Source organism: Protopterus annectens, chromosome 1.part1 (genome assembly GCF_019279795.1).
Source record: "Protopterus annectens isolate FY-2018-M chromosome 1.part1, PAN1.0, whole genome shotgun sequence".
NCBI lineage: Eukaryota > Metazoa > Chordata > Ceratodontiformes > Protopteridae > Protopterus > Protopterus annectens.
In genome coordinates this window covers 502,081,322-502,100,849 of record NC_056726.1, presented here as the reverse complement: position 1 = coordinate 502,100,849, position 19,528 = coordinate 502,081,322, and positions in this window count along the sequence as shown.

The following is a 19,528-nucleotide window of genomic DNA, read 5'->3' as shown; positions in this document are numbered from 1 at the left end:
GTGTGAGGCGGGGAAAGTAACTAGTTGGCCAACATTTCCCTGTCACACACACTGCACTAGTTTGAACCCAAACTATATATACCAATTCTGAGGTCACATTACAGTGGGGAAAAGGGCAAATTTCAACTACTTGCCCTTCTCCCTATATTCGCTAGTTTTATGTTTGATCTTCGGAGGTTCAATGAACGTAACCTTTGATGATTAAACATAGACCTGAAGGCTCTACCTAGCTGGGCTTTTATTGCAGTTTTTACTGAATGGTTTGTCTGTGTGTCCTTTTTAACTTTTGGACTAGATTTTAATTAGAGCAATTGATTACAAAGGGACTAGTAAAAAGATGTAGTTATACTTTAGGAAAATGTTTGGCATGCCACTTCACAATATTTCCTTCTGCAATAATGGTAATTAAATGAATTCAAAGAGACTTTACTTGTGTTCTAGAGTTTTAGTCTAACTATTCTATTGGTACGCTAATAAACAGAGGGTCATACTAAATGGAAACTGTTTAAATGAAAAGATGGTGACCTCTGAGGTGTCATGGATATCAGTAGTGCGGCTTGTCCATTTCATTGAAATAAGCAACATTACGTAATATCCATAAGGGAGTTTTATTTATTTACTTATTAGCATTTGCCTACCAAGAAAGTCTGACTGTAAATGATGTATAATGTTTGCAACTGGGAGTGCATGAGCATGGTTTGTGATGTAAAATGCTTGCAACTAGGATTGTGTTGGTGTGATTTGTTTTCATTTATATAAATGTATGCTTGCCTATGTAGTAAGTGACGGTTTAATAAAGATGTTTCTTGTTTAAAAAAGGCAGGAATTGAATAATTGATGTAATATTGCTTAGGTTATATGATATATAGCAATATATGTGAGTATAACATTTGTTATGTTAATACAGTTTGATTACTTTTATGAATGTAAATTTGAATATATCACAAGTGATAATTCAATAAAAGTGTTTGAAGAAAAAAAAGAGAGAAAGTCTGAATGGACTAGAAAACCCTTTGTAGCAGAGGTCCACGTAGAAAAGCTCCAGAAATATAACAAACAGTATACAGTATGCTTTGTAACAGATATATGTGCATATATACAAAATATACAGTACAATTGAAGACATTTACATATAAGATACATAGACAAAATAGAAAGTTGTATAATGCTTGCCCATAAAATATGACTATAATACACTATAGTATTTGATATTATAGTGGCAATTGTAAAAACATGAATACCAGGAAGCCCTATGACACATGCTTAATGAAATGACTGTAGAGTATTTCACATTCTGGAAGCATTCAGAAGAGCATATCACATTGCAGCAGAGCATATCACCTTCTGGAAACACAGTGTTTGTTTTTCTTTTTTGATGGATGAGATTTTGTAAAGCAGGATGTGCTGAGCTATGGCCAAGGGAATTTAAGTAAAGGGTACAGTAGAGTAGAGCGAGATGAAATTACAGGTGAGTAACTAATGGTATAGTAGTTATATCTAAAATGAAAGATCCTATGTCACTACATAAGGAGAATATAATTTAGATGAAGTGAAGGTGGTCATAGATAGTGAGATTTATCCAGTAAGAAAAGTACAGTAACAGATCCAGGTATTTTAGAAATATGATATCAGTGAGAACTTGAAGAGGCTGTGTTTGCTTATCAGTCAGATAGGAGATTGGCAGGACATTCTGGTTGTTAACACCAAAGCTAAAGTAAAGGGAGTCACCATAGCAGTTAATGGAAGGAGCGATATAGGTTAGGAATTTATTACAAGAACAAAGTTTTCTAGTGGAAGTATACCAATGAAAAAGATCTGAAAGGTTGGGAAGCTGTTTGGGATATATAAAATTGTATATGGTATTCTGAATTAACAGTAGGTCAAAGCACTTTGATTATTCAAACAAACTGAGTTGGAGGGGTAAATACATGTTGAGGTAGGGAGAGGAGGTTGTTGTTTGAAAGATAGTTTAGTTATTGAGAGTGAACACATTTCTCAGTGATCTTAGTCAAAAGAGACAGTATGGTAATGGGTCTGAAGTTAGAGACTTCTGTAGAGGTACCCCATTTGTGTAGTAACAGCATGTAGGATTGTTTCCATGAAGGATGTAGGATTGTTTCCATGAAGTAGGAAAGAAGGATTCCTGTTTAGATCTGTTTATATTGATATAGACACATTAGTTAATGACATCAACAGCTACTTTAAGGTATTCTGCAGGAAAGTCATCTAGGGCTACAGTAGATAATTTTCATTTAGTGAGATATTTCCTTATTATGGGGGATGGGTAAATGCTAGAGAATGACGTAGTTATAGTTGTAAGAAGATGGTAAATTGGCTGGTGGTTTAAACTGAGTTGTATTTAGTAAATGTTGTAGCACTGATGAAATGGATATTAAAAATACAAACTATGTTGAATCCAGTTTCAGTGGATGGGGTTGGATGTTTTTATTTTTCAGGTTTTAGGAGGTAATTAATGGTTGACCAGAACTTTTGAGGAGTTTTATAATGTAAGTCCTGATGACTTGTAAGATATATATATTTTTTGTCAGAAATAACTTTAGTTTTTGTTATACTTCATTGGTGATGGTAGGATTAGTAGTTTGCAAGAATGTTCTTGGCTCACCATTTAGTTGTTTGCCAAGGAGCAGGATAAGCTTTAATTCTTTTCTTCCTGACTGGGGTGTGTTGGTTTATGATATGTGTCATTGTCTAATGGAAGATATTTTAATATGCTTCAGTTGTAGAGTTTAAGAGTGTTAATGAAAGTAGAGTATGAGAGTGTTAATAAAACTATCTTGTTAAACTTAGATACATTTCTAATGAAGTTGAATAAGTTTGGATTGAAGTATTTATTGAGTAGTTGTAGAATTCCAGATTGAGTTATGTTTTCTGGGTTAGTGGTTAAGATGCAGTCTATAACTGTTTCTGTACTGCTGATGTTGCTGAACCTAGTAGTGACAATAATTAGTAGTGACAATGACTAGTTGGATGAAGTTGTAATGGTGACAACAGGAGGATGAGGAGTTCTGAGTGGGTTGGATAAATGTTATGAAAAAGTCCAATTTACATTATCATCCTGTCAAATGATGGTTTAAAGAGGTATATTCCCTAAAGCCCATGAAAGCATATAGTTGATTGTTGATGGTATATATGTATGGGAGAATGTAAAGCGCTATAATGCAAAAAGTTTTATGGCTGTTGTTTTTAAGGCTGTTTCCAATGTATCTGCTTTGGAGAAAGAGGGAATTACCTTGGATTAATCCTTAGTTATAAGTTCTTTGAAAATATAACTGCCATACCACCTGTTCTTTTGGGCAGTTGGTTGAGTCTACGAATATTGTAGCCTGGTGGGAACATTTGTTTACTGGAAATGTTTGATATCAGCCAGTGTTTTGTCAGTTTAAGGAAATCAGGGCTGTGAAGCCAAATCCTGGCATGAAATTATTCTAGTTTACTGCATATGCTTCTGATGTTGAGCTAGAATAGTTTAGGTATTATAAAGGGAGAGGAGTAGTGACTAGTGGTAATAAGATTAAACTTAGTAGATGATGATATAAAAGTTGCTGTATGTTCTGGGGCTGGATTAGGATGAACATCTCCAGTGAGTAATAGTTACGCTGCTACATGGTGAGTTTTATACTTGTGCAGGTAGATAGGCTTTACAATGCATTTTGGAGGGCTAAGAAACTTAATAGATTTGATGGGATGGTAAAATGCTTTCAGTGAGAGTACACATGTCAGTTTAAAGTGTGCTTTCTTATTCAATATATATGTTGTTTTCTTCATACTTTGCTGATATCTTTCTCTCTCTCTCTCTCTCTCTCTCTCTCTCTCTCTTTACTTAGTCTTATTTTGTGTCACATTTTTATATGGTTTTCATATCCCTCCAACAGCTTTTTTATAATTTACATTCTATACTTTCCAAAGTAATGTCTCTATTCATAAATACTCCTTTTTGCATTTTTCTTTTAATACCATCCAACAATAGAAAAGGTTTCATTGAGCAATGATCATTTAAAAGCTATTTTTGTAACTTCATCAATCCTTTACCATCTTTAATATAACCACCCATGTTACTTAACTGTTTTCATCCCACAATGATTAGAAAAACCTTCAGCTGTTTCTTTCACCACCTCTGTTAGACCTTCATGAAACAGAGCAAGCAATTTCTTTTTATATTTCTTCTTTCCTATGTGTATTTTCTCTAGCCACCTAATTGTAGTAATCTGTATTTTATCTTTTGTCTACATGTATGCATGTATACCTAAATTTATTTTAATTTCCACTTTCTTAAATTACAATTTAATTCACCAACTATTATTTCTGTTTTACTAACATCTATTATTATTTACTTACTTAAATTGCTCTTCTCTTTAGTGCAGTTTGTTTAAGACTATGTTGCTATTGTCCTCTATACTGCCTTTCCGTCTCTTATAGCACATACCCAAAATGTTCACATCTTGTTTAATTCAAACCGCAATACCTGAACACAAGACTTCAACAAAACTCCATATAATTTTTTTCCAAACTGACTCAGCTTCTCTCTGATTTTTTTCAGTAAATATTTAATATCCTGCGGTATGAACCTTGGCTTTAGATGATTGTCATTGTTGAGGTAACACCCCGACCCCATGTGCAAAAATGGGAAAAAGGGGTTGTGGATGGATGGATGGGTCTAATATCCAGTAAATAAATCATGTCAACCTTTGTCTTTTACCCTCATTGTAATGCTACTAATCTCCTTTCTTGTTAAGGTGATACTATTAGCATTTAAGAAATTAACTTAACAGTAGCCCTTTCCTCCCTTGTAATATTATTTTACTTTTATTGCCTTTTCCCAGTACAGTATGCTTCAGAATCTCTCTCTTCACTACTTTCTTTATCATCATTCTGTCTTAAATTTTCATACAGATTTTGCACATCAGCATAGAAATCCTTAGTTTCAGAATCATTATGCATATTCCTCTTATCATTCTGTGTAATTTATTTACAGTTTCTTTTCCATTTTTCACACTATCCTCAACTCTTAAATAATTTTCTTTTTTTTCCAACAAATGATTTTTATTTCTTCAATCAAAAAACATGTACAGCTTGTGCAAACTTCATGCATGGCAGAGTACAAGGGTCCATCCTAGGACCACTACTTTTTTCCATATTCATTAATGACCTTCACCTTGCCATCCCCCAAGCTATATGCATACAATATGCGGGTGACTCTACACTGATATGCTCAGCCCCTTCCTCTTCTGAACTTCTCTCTCTTACCCAACAAGTATTTAACACAGTTGAGCAATGGTTCACACATATATGCCTTCTCCTAAACCCCAAAAAGACTAAACTCCTCCTTTTCTCTCCTACTAAGAAGTCTCCCCCTCTGGATTTCTCAGTTAACTCTACCAATAAAACTATTATATCTCCTGAACCAACCACCAAACTATTAGGTGTCATCATTGACAACAATCTGAACTTTGATATCCATATTAACAATACTATAAAAACTGTCAACAAAAAGCTAGGCTCTCTCTATAGGATAAAATCGTTCCTCCTACATTCAGCTAGAACCACAATAGCACACGCTCATCTGATCTCTTCTTTACTTTATGCCTCACCTATTTTTACTAACCTATCTAAAAATAATCTTAGCAAATTGGAAATGTCCTACAATAACATTGCCAGATTTGCTACAGGCAACCCATTTAGAACCCATCACTGCATTTATTTAAAGCAGCTGGGATGGCTTGAACTACAAAATCTGATTAAATTCCATCAACTAACTATAGCCCACAACACTCTTTACAAACCTTCCAAAACTCCTATTCTTTCCACACTCATCACTCCCCATAAAAACCTGGAATCCTTAAGGTCCTCTCAGAAACTTCTAGTACATACCACTAAACCAAACAACAAAGCTGGAAACTCCCTTTTTTCTAATATTGTTGGAAAAGCCTGGAATCTCCTCCCCAATGAACTCTCCACACTTCCCTCAATATCCTGCTTCAAAAACAAATTGAAAGTGTTCCTCAAAACACAGTGGTTATGCCCCTGCACTAAGCCTGACTAGTTTGTGTCTCTTAATACTTTGCTCTTCCTACCCCGTCTACTCATTAACTGCAAGTCCTTCCTTATTAACCATTATACTATCTATCTCTAGAATATCTTGATTGTACTAGTATGCTATGTTATGCCTGTATTCTGTACTGTTAATTTTACTGTGATAACCTGTAATAAGTACTGTAAATAGGATTTATTTTGTTTGTTTCATGTTTCCTTAGTTGTTATTGTGTCAATTTCATTGTCCTATCTAGGAACATATCTCCCCGGGCCTCTACTGAAAATGAACATGTATCAAGTTAGACTAGCCCGGTCAACAAATGTAAAATAAAATAAAATAAAAATAATAAAATAATACTTTGATGTTTGTTCACTATTATCCTAACTACATAGCACAAGGGTGTTTATACTAGTAAAGGCAAGACAAGACAAAGTCAGAGATTAAAGTCCATTTACTACATTTTAAAGTCAATATTTCATTCACTTCCTTCATTTTTGACAATTAATACAAGTCTATGTTCTTAGACAGCATGTTTTCTTCATGTGAATTAATTCAGGTGATACATGTTTCATGTGTCAAACCCTATTTACTGGCTTCACATCAGTTTTAATTGCCAGTGTCAGCAACCATGTTGTCACTATCAGTCATTCAAAAGCAATTCATGAGGAAAACCAAACCAAGCTTGAGGCAGACTAATGCAGAAAAACAATAAACTGCCAAGGAATTCGGTGATACTCTCAACAAAGTTAATTACTTTAATTCAGATGCAAACAAAGTACCATTTAAAATGGAGACCAAGGAATATAAATGCTTTCATCTTACACTATTGTAAAACTTCATCAGACAAAACCATCTGCAAAAGCAATTCATAACGGTGTATGGTGTGAAGATTTGTTAAGCACACAGGTTCTCCTTAATAGAAACTTATCCAGTTCTAATGCAATTCCTTCATATTACCAAATCAATCATAACCTTATAAATCAAATATTTATAATAGAGAAAGTAAAAGCAAAAATGTAAAACTAAATACAGATCTTCCTCACTTTTTACATTATTCTCTGTTTAGTATTTTACCAAGAATTATTTCTCTTCCCCAATTGCATTAATAAAGACAGCCATCATTTTATAAATTTTCTTAGGTCTCCTTAATTGTTCTTCCTTTTCTATTAACCTTTCTATCAACTCAATTAATTCACATATATTAAGGGTTTCTATAAACCTACATTTCCTAATTATGACCTTCTTTACAAAGAGAAATATTATGCAGAGTAGCTCATTGTTATCAGATTCCCTATCCTCACTTATATGCACTCTCAGGATATACAAACCCTTTAGAAGCATTTCAACATGGTCACTATATCACTAGCCACTGTCTAAACCTGTTTAAACCATTGTAATCCCAAAATATATAGTTCCAGATTCTCCTCCAGATCCATACTGTATCTTTAACAGACAGGATTCACTGCAGGGAATTATCCTATTTAATATTCTCAGAGTGCAATAATACTTATGCAGGCACTTGTTTGTAAATATCCTAAATCTCCTAGACTTGATTGCCTTACCTATTCCTCTCTTTATACTTTTCTCTATCCTTACTGTATATGCAATTTATTTTAAACCTGACCTGACTTCCTCCCTTTTCTTTGTTTCCCATTCACTAAAGTGTCTTGTTTTATGCATGATAATCTAGAAATGCACCTCTTAGAAGATCATAGCTTCTGATAGCTGTCTCCCAACTCACTATATTTCCTCCTTTTTCAACTGCTCCCATCTGCCATCTGGAGTATATTATTGACCATCTTGAATCTTTCACCCTAAAGGGAGTATCTGTTTGCCTCCAGGCCTCTAATTCCTCTCTCCAAAATAACTGAACTACCTCCTTGCTTACCATATCCAGTGCTGGCAGAAATATTCTGTGAGTTTCTTTCCCCATAGTACCTCCATCACATTCTTCTTACCAAACCATGTAAATTTCTACTATAGCATCTGTCTCCATATAAGGGAGAACACCTCCAAGTGCCATTTGGCCCTTGGTTTCAGCTGCATAGTTTTTATATATCCACTGATATCTGGCACTACAAATCCCTTTTTCTATTTCAATAACATCAGTCTTTCCCAACTCACCCTTGCTTTCTCTGATCTCTTTATGACATCCCTCATCTACTCTTTCAACTTGCTCAATATTTACTTGTAAGGAGTGTGCCAAAAGGATTGCTCCAAATATATTGCACATGGTACTATGTGCCACAGCATCATGCCATCACCTGCAACCTTTAATCCAATTCTAAATTCAACACTGTCCTCTTACAAATGTTTTTTTTTATACTGAATAGCATTTTCTGGTATGTCATTTGCATTAATAGTTCACGTTTGTATTAACTATTCTCCTAAATACTTTATTGCATTCTCCACACATATTACTAGACATTTCCTTTGTAATTCCTGCATATCTCTTAAATTTATGCCTTCTGATCTTATCCTTTCTCTGTTTATTTTGGACCCTGATAGCTCACCAAATATACTGAATATATCAAATATATATTTCTTTAAATCTTCCTCCAACTTTCATAAAGTTAACAAAATGTTGAATGCATATAGTGTCATCTTCATTTCTAGATTTCCCCAAATAAACCCCTGCTGTACTTAACACCTTATAGCGATGGCCAAATGTCCCAGATACTGTTCAATAAGCAGGGGTGAGAGATGGCAACCTTACTGTGTGCCCCCTTGTTAATGTCAGGGAACATTATAAAGCCCCCCTGCCTTCACCCTTGCTTCTGCCCCTAGGTTACCCCAACACCTAAGCATTCCCTTTTCTCCATTAATAATAACAGCACTTTATATTTTTCCTTCTCTACTGTCCAAACGTACCATAATTTTCTATCCACCATTACATTATCCCCTTTCATCATTTTTTCAAACACTTGTTTAAATTTATCAGAAAATGTCCTACCTTCATTTTCAGTCATTTCAGCACATGTGCAGGAAAGAAGAAGATGATCTGGTAAAGAAGATTTAGGAGAGACAGGAAGAGGTAAGTGGAAACAAGAGTGTCCAGAAAAAAAGAGAGGTGGATTGCATGAGAGAAGACCCACAACAGTCAAGCATGACTGTCATAGAAGATGGGACAGAAATTGAATTGAAAGAGACACTGACATTTGACATGATACCCTTTCACATGAAAAATATGAGTAGATATTAGGAAATCAAACTTCTTTTTGACATCATATTTGCCCCACTTATGATACATTGATACCAATGGAAACAGAATGATTTTTCATCAAACAGCATCAAACATAACATTCCCAAATGTTAGTTCACAAAATGGTTCAACACCAGTGTGTAGATGCTTTAATATCCACAGGTATAAAACCCAGTGGAACCAAAATTATATCCCACAGAAAATATCTATGTATTGTTTCCCCCCACTGTTTTGAGTCTTTTAATAGGCCAGCACCTAAAACTCTCAGTAATAGTAATACAACATTTACTTCAGTTGCTGCCACAGCAGCATATGCTCTATTTTTAATTTTTTTTTTTGTCAATTACTTTATTATCATTTAAAATATCTATCACCTTCTCCTATAAAAAAAGCTGGCTGTCTTCTTTCACCAACCACAGGTTTTCAATGCTGTACTGTAACTCTTTGCTTCCCAGAGTGGCCTTCTTATATTCCGTTATCATCACAAAAACAGTTATTTATCATTTCTGACCATAAAAGTTTCCTCACTTGCTTCTGGGTGGTCAATTATCTCCTTTAAAATGTTATTTTCCAGACTACCCTTTTTGTAATTCTATTACATAAATATGTGATAGCCAACTGCACACATTATTTATATCCATTTTTTTTAAAAGCTTCACCTTCTGTTTGAGTCACTCTCAGCAGAACGTTCACCAACATTAGTACACTTCATTGCTTCCACTTCCTCATCCATTGTACTCTCTTCCAGTGTTAGCCTTTCTGACAGCACTTTCTGAAAAAGTATAGGCATTCTTTATTTACAAAAAACATTATGTACAATGCAATTTTCAAACTGACATATTTACATATTTAAAAATGTATATAGTGTACACATTTCCATTCCTTTCTATTATTGTCATACAATCATGGATTCATCTTATTTTTCATTATAGTGTTAAACTACTATCTTCATTATCTTATTTGATCTCCACTCCTTTTTCTGCAGACACAATCTAGGTTTTTCTTAAAATTACTGCTAGTCTCCATTTACCACTAAAATGATTTAATTTAGCCTTTCATTCCAAATGGTCCACACAACATGGAATAATCTTTTATCTATTTTGCTAACATATTCCTTAATTTTATGGCTATAATATCCATATATAACAATATCTATATTTATTTAATTTATCTCCTTTATATTTTCAAACAAAACTTTCCTTACATAATTTTCCAACAATTATTCAGCCTTATACATTTTAAGAAAAAAGTTCTGTAGTTTCTTCTTTACCACAATATATGCACACTCTTTCATTGATTTTTTTATATGGCATGTTTCCCTTTACTGGTAATTTATTAATCAATAATCTCCATTAAGAACTGAAAATCTACTTGCTTATTACATCATACTTTTCAGACTTTTATAGTTTTAACTTTTTTCATTCCCTGGCTCAGTCCAAGGATTAACATAATAACAATATTGTATCATGATATTTTATACCACACGTTCCTATTTTCTAAATATTTTTTTAAATATTTTCTATTTTCCTATTTCATTCATTTTCTTCTTTTCCATAAAATAATTGTTCTCGATAACATCTCATTGCTTCATTTAAGCATTATTTTCCTCTTTTGCATTTTTAAATATATCCCAATGCCACTTATATTTGTACCTTAGTAAATTTACTATTAACTTTTCATTTTTATCATTGATCCAAAACAAATCTTTATATAAATTCAAAGCAGCAGCATAAACATTTGGGTTTATTAATCCTAAACACCCATCTTCCTTGTCCATGTATAAGACTCCTCTCTTCACTGGATTCAATCTTGACCCCCATATAAAATAAAAACTTATTTTTAGTATTTATTTTCATAGATTACTGGCAAAATAGAAATACTAGCTGAATATGCAATCCTTCTGAGTATAGCTGAATTAATCAAATAAACATTTTTATTTACCTTTTATTATCCCTACATTATGCCTCCCCAATATATACCAACCTAAGGCAATGCGATCTAAACAAGCTAGAGACCTGCTACAACAAAATCACCAAATTCGCCACAGGGGCATCCTACCGTAGTCACCACTGTCTCTCACTTGCTGAACTGGGCTGGCTTGAACTCCCTCACCTCCTTCAATGGTATCAACTCTCACTCACCGACAAACTAGTAAACCATCCACTAAATGTCCCATCCCTCCAGAATCTACTCCATCCCTATCGCACCACCAGACCACTAAGATCAAGCAACAAAAATCACTTGCAGATCACTAAAGCCAATAACTCTGCTGGTGAAGCACTATTCTCTTGCACCATAGCCAAATTATGGAACTCCCTCCCACCCACAATTACCTCCATACCATCATGCACCCACTTCAAAACTGTACTAAAAGTGCACCTAAAACATGCTGGCTATGCCCTTGCAACTCCCACTGTAATATCACCCACCCCATTCAGCCACTACCTTTCTTTCCACTCCACTAACTACCTTGATTATAGTAAGCTCAGATGCTCATAAGCCTAGTACTTATTATACAGCAGGAACTTCTTATTGTAACATTTGTTAATGTCTGTTATGTACTTCACATGTAAAGATTCTAGTTGTCTACTGATGTACTATGTTCTTCATCTGTAAATATGTTGTAAGTAATTGCTATATAAATTGTTAATCGCTATGTAATCCAATGTAACTACTGTCTGTTTATTTTAACTGTGGAGCTTATCTCCCCGGGCCTCCGCTGAAAATGGACCTACATCCAGTCGGACACTCCTGCTCAACAAATATAAATAAATAAATAAATAAATAAATGATAGCCTGTATGTTTTCCAAAAACAACAAAGCTCCTTTATTACATCTAGTATCCTATTCCACTGTTCCCCACTTATATTTTTACAGTGAAATCTTATTCCTAATACAGAGATTTATTTCATCAAGAAAAATACTTCTCTTAACTTTACTATATCTCCTAGTCCTTTACTTTTTTCTTTATTTAAAAGCATCTGTATTATATTTAAACATTGATATATATATAGCATGTAACTTCTTTCATCCAGACTTTGTTTCTCATAATCAGTAACTGGAATTTTTATTCCTTCATTGGTAATATAAGTAGCACCTCTCATGCAATTTTACATCTCTGATCAATACATCCATAGCTAATGCAAATAATATACTCATATGACATCCCTGATGTATGCCATTTTTTATTTCTTTGCTTGACCATTCATTCACTAAAATTCTTACTATATTTTTTATTATACGAAGAACAGCATACATTCTTAATTTTCTTACTAATGTTGTACTTTTCCATAATTGTCCACAAATGCTCATGTTGTACTGTATCAAAAACTTTATTTAAATCTCCTATGATATTCTTGGTGTCATATGTTCTGTTTATAATATCATCCACAATTTCCCTTGCTATGAATAATAATTCCTGACATCCTTTTCCCTTTAAACTACATATGGTATATTCCATAATCATTTTCATTTTACTTTCCATTTTCTTCTTAATTATTTTCATAAAAATCTTATAATATGTATTGTTCAATACTACAGTTCTCCAGGTTTCAATTTTATCTTCTTTTACCCATACAGATGTAAGTATACCACTGCATAAATCTTTATAGCTAAAACTTTCATTTAACCCAATCATTCACAACTTAAAAAAAACATTTTTTTTTCTGCCAATCCATAGAATTCTTATAAAATTGGTAACCTATTCCATCTGATCCTGAAACTGACTATAAAGTAACATGTCTAAGTACATCATCTAATTCATATAAAAAAACACATTTTCCAACTACTTCTTTCTTATTCTGTCAATTTTAACATGCCATTCTTTGTTGTACTTTCTTTCTAAATTAAAACATTTCTTTACATACTTTATTACAATATTCATAATTTGTTCATGAGATCTTATTACTTTTCATCTATCACCTTTCATTTCTCATTATACTAGCATCCTCTTTAATTATGTTACTCAAATAAGCTGATTCATCTTTTTTACATTGTAAATAACATATTTGCTTATATAAATGCTCTTTAATTTTCTCCTGATTCTTTTCATAACATTTCTGTTCTATCACACAATATTCTCTATCATTCCTTTTCAAATCCTTCAATGCATACACATTATTTTATCATTTGTTTTTTCTGCTTTTCTTACATCTGACTACCATTCTAAAAAAAAAAAAAAACATTTTTTCTATATTTTTCTTTCAGAGCTAGCATCCACTCACCAGTTTTTTTATAACACACTCTAATGGAAATGTGATATTTCCATACATGCATACTTTTTTAAATTTTCATCCCATGATTTCTCATTGATTATATTTATTCCTTTTCCCAATCTGATATACTCCTTATTTTCTTATATTTTATGCATACAGCCAAGTAATCTGAAAAGCCTGTTGCAAGTGTCTTTCCCTTAGCTACATTTAAACCTTGTGACATAGTAATATAATCTATTTCCAACTTAAATATACTTTGACTATATGTCCACATATTATTATTCCAAATATTTAAATTCTATCATTTATAACTTCAAAGATTTTATTAAGATCATCTCCTCTCTTCTTTTTTCTCTCAAATCACAATTAAAATCTCCTGTTAATATTATATGCATTAATTACTACATAATCCAAAATTTTATGAAATAAAATTTCCTTTTCTTTACTTGTAACTTAGACCTAAAATGCTATAATTTTATATACCTAATTATGCTATCCAAGATCTACAATGTTATGTTCAATATTTTCACTGACTTTCTACAAAGTACAATAATGCCTGAACATAGTTCGTTCCTAGGGTCCATATTATATATCCTTCCCAAAGTTTTTTTTCTAATCTTTCTTCTTGTGTCTAATATATTACATCCTCCAATATTATTACAACAACATCATGCTTACTACACCAATTTAATATGCCTAGTCATCTACTTATATTTTTGATAGTATTTACATTTACTGAAAGTGTTCTGAAGTTGTCATTCTCTATGTTGTAGATTACCAGAAATAGTATAAATCGGAAGTATTTATCTCATTTGCATTATCCATTTATTTCTTTTTCTCTTTTACACTTATCCCTTTAAACGTTCTTTTTCTACCTCTTACTGTTTTGCCAATAGAATTCTTTCTGTCACCTTTTTCCAATTTATATATTCTTCATCACTTATTTCAGAACCTTCTTCTTTATTATCTTCTGTTTCAGTTTTCTCTTTATCCTTATCTTTATTTTTACCCTGATCTTGCATTACTACTTCCTCTTTATCTTTTATTGGGACTGCTTCTTCTCTTCGTATACTGTCCTCACATTTGTTTTCTTTTTCTTCATCCTTTTTCTGTAGATTACAATACATCCATAAATGCCCATTTTTGTTATATTTATAACATTTGAATTCATACTTTTTTGCATCAAGACCTATTTCTGACTAATACAACATTTCCTCTTATTACAGTTACCTATCAAATTATCAGTTTTTCCAAAGAAAAGAATGTTTTTGGTTGTCCCCAGTATTTTACAACACTTCTGTTACCTCCTACATTATCATAATAAGGATATGAACAATTTTTCTTTCTCCATTTTCAGTAGTTTATGACAGCTTCATCCCACAGTTCACAATCCTCTGTTCTAGAGCAGAACCAGTCTCAAAAATAATGTCACAAAATGTATCTTTATGAATAAGAATAAAAGTTCTTACCTACTTACCTTCACTCCCAGTGGTGCCATTAAATTATCCCAAATGTCATACCTGTCCATTTCTTTTTCTTCTTTGGTCTGGAATCTTAACATAAATTTCCTTTGATTGTTGACATTTCCTTTCCTCTGTTCATCTCTCATCATTTTCCTGTAGTTTCTTTAACAGCCCAACATATAACTTCTTTGTCTAGCAATCTTCTTACAAAATAGTTTTTGACTCATCCGATTAAATTTTGTCCATAATTTCATCCCATTAATTATTTTTTCCACTCCCCATCTCATTCTGCAACAATAGTTCACCCAAAATATCATCCTGCAACCCACCCAACTTGAGGGGTGTAATAGCACTTCCACCATTGTTTGAATGTTTGCTTCTGATGAAACAAATTCTGCTGAAATAGCGCCTTAAAATCTTGTAATGCTTCAAACACTGTATCAGCATTCATCTCTGTTCTATCCGCCATCTTGGATCTCTTTGAGTGCTGTTCTCCCAGCTGTCACTACACTAGGAATGGAACACATGCTCTCCTAATGAGTAGGAGAAGTTCCCAAGTGCCCTGCTCAGATTTTGCCTTATCAATATAAATACCACCTTGGATTTCCCCTGAAAACAGGTCACTAGCACAGGGTCATTAACCTGATCAACAAAGATAAATAAATTTAAAAAAGTCACTCAGGTTTGACATGACCATAGTTGACAAAGCAATTAGTCTGGGGACTTTATTCAAAGGCCAAGCACTTCCATTAATATTATAGAATGGAGTCAAAACACAAAACAGAATAACAATAAACCAGTAACTTGCATCTCTACAAGTGCCTCTCACCATGTCTCAAACCTACTGGGTTTATATTTAACCACTTATAATTGTCTTTTGGTAATATCTTATAGCTCCTGGTTATGCTCTATTTGTTTGTGGGTATGATGGATGTGCATATATGGCTCACTAGGTTTATATTTGTTTAGCTAATCAAAAATCTCTTTGTTTGTTTTTTTGGCCAAAATGTTATAGCTTCTCTTTATGCCTTGTAGATGAAATCCCCTTTTGCATGTAGAAGAGTTGGATGTAAGTGTACAGATGAAGACTGCTGAAGCACAATACATAAATCTAACATAGTGCAGCAGTCAGTCAGGGTCTCTCATCCCCTACACACAGACCTCAAGCTAAGGACAGCATGGGATTCCAACTGTGGGCTCAGTAGGATAAGAAATGAGCAGCTAGTGGCACCAGCAACAAGCCACTGTTAAAATACAGCTACCTTTTTTGTATATACAAAAGCCTACATTATACTAGATGCTGTGGCACCCTCTACAATATCACATATGCTGTGCCATCAGCAGCAATAGCCCCCTTTTTCTCTTTGTCTCACTTTTGATTCAGTGTCACTCACTCACCTTCTACAATGGTCATACCTGACCGTTTCGGGTCTTGTCTCATATAATCCACCTCTCTCTGTTTTTCTGGATACTCTTGTTTCCACTTCTACTAAATCTTCTTCATTAGATCGTCTTCTGCTTTCTTGCACATGTTCCAAAACCACTATAATATTTTCTCTTTGCCAGTCTTTGCAATTGGAGCTACTTTGGCTTCTGCCCTGAGGACCTTTTTTCTTTATCTATCCCACAGTGTGTATCCTGCCATCCATCTCAGGTGCTTCATTTCCATCACCTATAGCTTCATCAACTGCTTTGCCTTCATGCCCAGGTTTCTGTACCTTACAGTAGTACTCATTGCACCACTGCATAGTACACCTTACTTTTCTACTTTTTTGTCATTCTTGTATAGGGTCATAAGAGATTACTAGGCTATTAGCCCTGAAGTCCTTATAAGCCTAGCAAAGAGTTTAGCCCATGTTTAGACAAGTCAGCACCCAGAGTCCCTGTCCAGCAGAAACCAGGTGGAATCCCAGGAGTGTATTTTCTGTTTTCCATCCAATTATCCAGGTTAGAGATGATGAAGTACTCTGCTTGATGTGGAGAGGGAGTATATTCCACAGATGGGAAAGTCTCTGGGACACAAATCTGTCCTGCCAACAAGCTCTATTGATATCACAGACAAGGTTGAGGTCACACGTATGGGTTGCTTGAGTGCAGCATAACTTGCAGATATGCAGCAGTCTCATCAAGGCGGGGTTTGAGATTGCTTTTGTGCCACACAGAGGTCACCTCTGAGGAGTCTGTATGAAACTGATTAGAGGGACAGGGCTTTTAGCCTATCTGTGTAGAGTGGGTGTTTGAAGTCCTGGATTCTCCTGGTAAGGAACTCTGTGGTCTCTCCAGCTGCTGCATGTGCTTTGCGATTTACTTGCTGAAGGGAGTATTGTACTCAATAATTGGCCTTATAAGTGAAGAATACAGGGATTCTATGACCTTTTTGTCACGAGATGAGATATCCTTACTTATGAGGTGGATCATGTAGAAAGCTTTCTGTACAGTGGAAGCAACATGGTGCTCAAAAGTCAGGTTGCTATCAACCTTGGTGCCCAAGTACCTCACTATTGATTATGTACTTAGGACATTGTTATTAATGTGATAATATGTGGGGATGTCACTCTCCCCAAAGAGGATGATGATGCATTTTTTGGCATTCAGCTTGAGGCCATGTTTCTGGTACCAGTCATTTGTTTGGGTGAGACCATCTTGGAAGATGTCCACATCACTTGGGGAATTGATGACTGCACCCAGCTTGCAGTCATCTGCAATCTTGGTCAGCTATTGCCCACTGGTTTTGGCCTGCACCTCAGAGAAGTATATCTCAAGTGACAGAGGCCCCAAAACCAATCCCCGGTGTAAGTCGCTCATTGCGAGTCTAATGCTTGAGGTCGCTTCCCCTATTTTGATTAGGTGGGTTCTATCAGTGAGCCAGTTTGCTACCCATCTGGTAATATATGGATTGATTTGTTGAGAGACTTTATCCACTATGTCTGAGTGGGGAATAGTGTCGAAGGCTTTGGCCAGGTCAAGGTAGGTGGTGTGCGCCTCTTCCCCTCATCCATGGCTTTGGTGACTGTCTCAAAAAAGTTGACCAGATTTATTAGACATGACCTCCCCTTGACAAAGCCAAACTGTGTGGGGTCGAGTGTTTGGAGTTTACCAATGTCCCTGTTAATGAGGTACATGATAATCCATTCCATGGCCTTGCTGATCAGGCTAGTTAGGCTGACAGGTCTTTAATTTCCTGGATCAGTGGACGCTCCACCTTTGTGTAAGGGATGACAGTGGCTGTCCTCCACTCAGCTGGTACAAGGCCGATACTCAGGCTTTGGCTGAATAGGGTGCCTAATGGTGCTGCAAGTTCATGTCTGAGTTCATGTAGAATGTAGCCTGGGATGTTATCGGGTCCCGTGGAGGCTGTATTGTTTGCCTTTGAAAGGGCAGTGATGACCTGTTCCCTAAAGAGATAAAGGGTGGGGGGCAGGTACTGGGGATGTCCTGATTTACTGATGGCGGGCAGGGGGAGAAATTTTCACTGAATCTGTCAGCCAGTAGATTGGCTATATCTACAGCATTTGTGTATGTGGTGTCCTTGACCACCAGTTTTGAACAGATCTGGGTGCTTCCTTTGAGATTGCGGATATATGTGAAGAAGGCCTTATGATCGTGTCTAGTAGATGTGGCCAATTTGGACTCAAAGTTGGCTTTAGAGGATTTCACTAGTCCTCTTATTTGCTTGTTCAGGCTAAGGAGAGATTGCTTCCATTTGGGCACCTGCTCCTTCTTGGTTCTGGACAGCAATTCTTTTCCTTTTTTTATATAGTTTATTTATTGCAGATGTCCACCAGACAGGTTTACTCTTCCTTGCAGAGGATGATTTTGTCCTGTCAGGTATTACTGATTCCATGAAACAATATAAATGCTCGTATAGTACTTTGGTGTAGATATGGACATTGGTGCCAGTTTCTGCAGTGGGGGAGAGGGCTGTGAAGCTGTTTATACAGCTTTGGAGAAGTTTTTTTGTTTGACCCTAGCTACAGGGGTTCAGGGGAGATGGTCACTTTAAAAGTGACCACTTTATGGTTGGATCTTACCAGGGACGATGATAATGTAGGGGTGCTGCAGTGGTTACTCATGTTGGTTAATACCAATTCCAAGATATTATCACCTCTTGTGGGATATCAACTAGCTGTTCCAAGGCATTTGCATTGATAAAATCGAGGAATCTCTGGGCATTTGTGTGCTGTCATGAGTAGTTTTTCCAGTCTATGGTAGGGTAATTAAAGTCACCCAGGATCAGGGTAAAGGGTTGAATCTTGATAGATTTGAAGAGGTCCAGATAGGTGGAGTGGGTATCTTGAGTCAAAATTGGGGGCCTGTAGCTAGCTATAATTTGAATAACAGTCTTATCAATGATTAACTGCACCTGGAGTGTCTCCTGTGCATCATACTGTTTGACCAGCCTGGAGGTGCGTGTGTGTGTCTTTAATATATATTGAAACTCCACCTCCTTTGGCTTTGCTGTCCACATTTTGGGGTCTGAATGTATGATAGGATGAGTAACCACGTAAGGCTGGGGTGCTCTCTGCAGCTTTGAACCAGGTTTCTGTGACTACACAAATGTCAGCAGGGTTAAGAATGCTTGCAATGAGTACAGCTT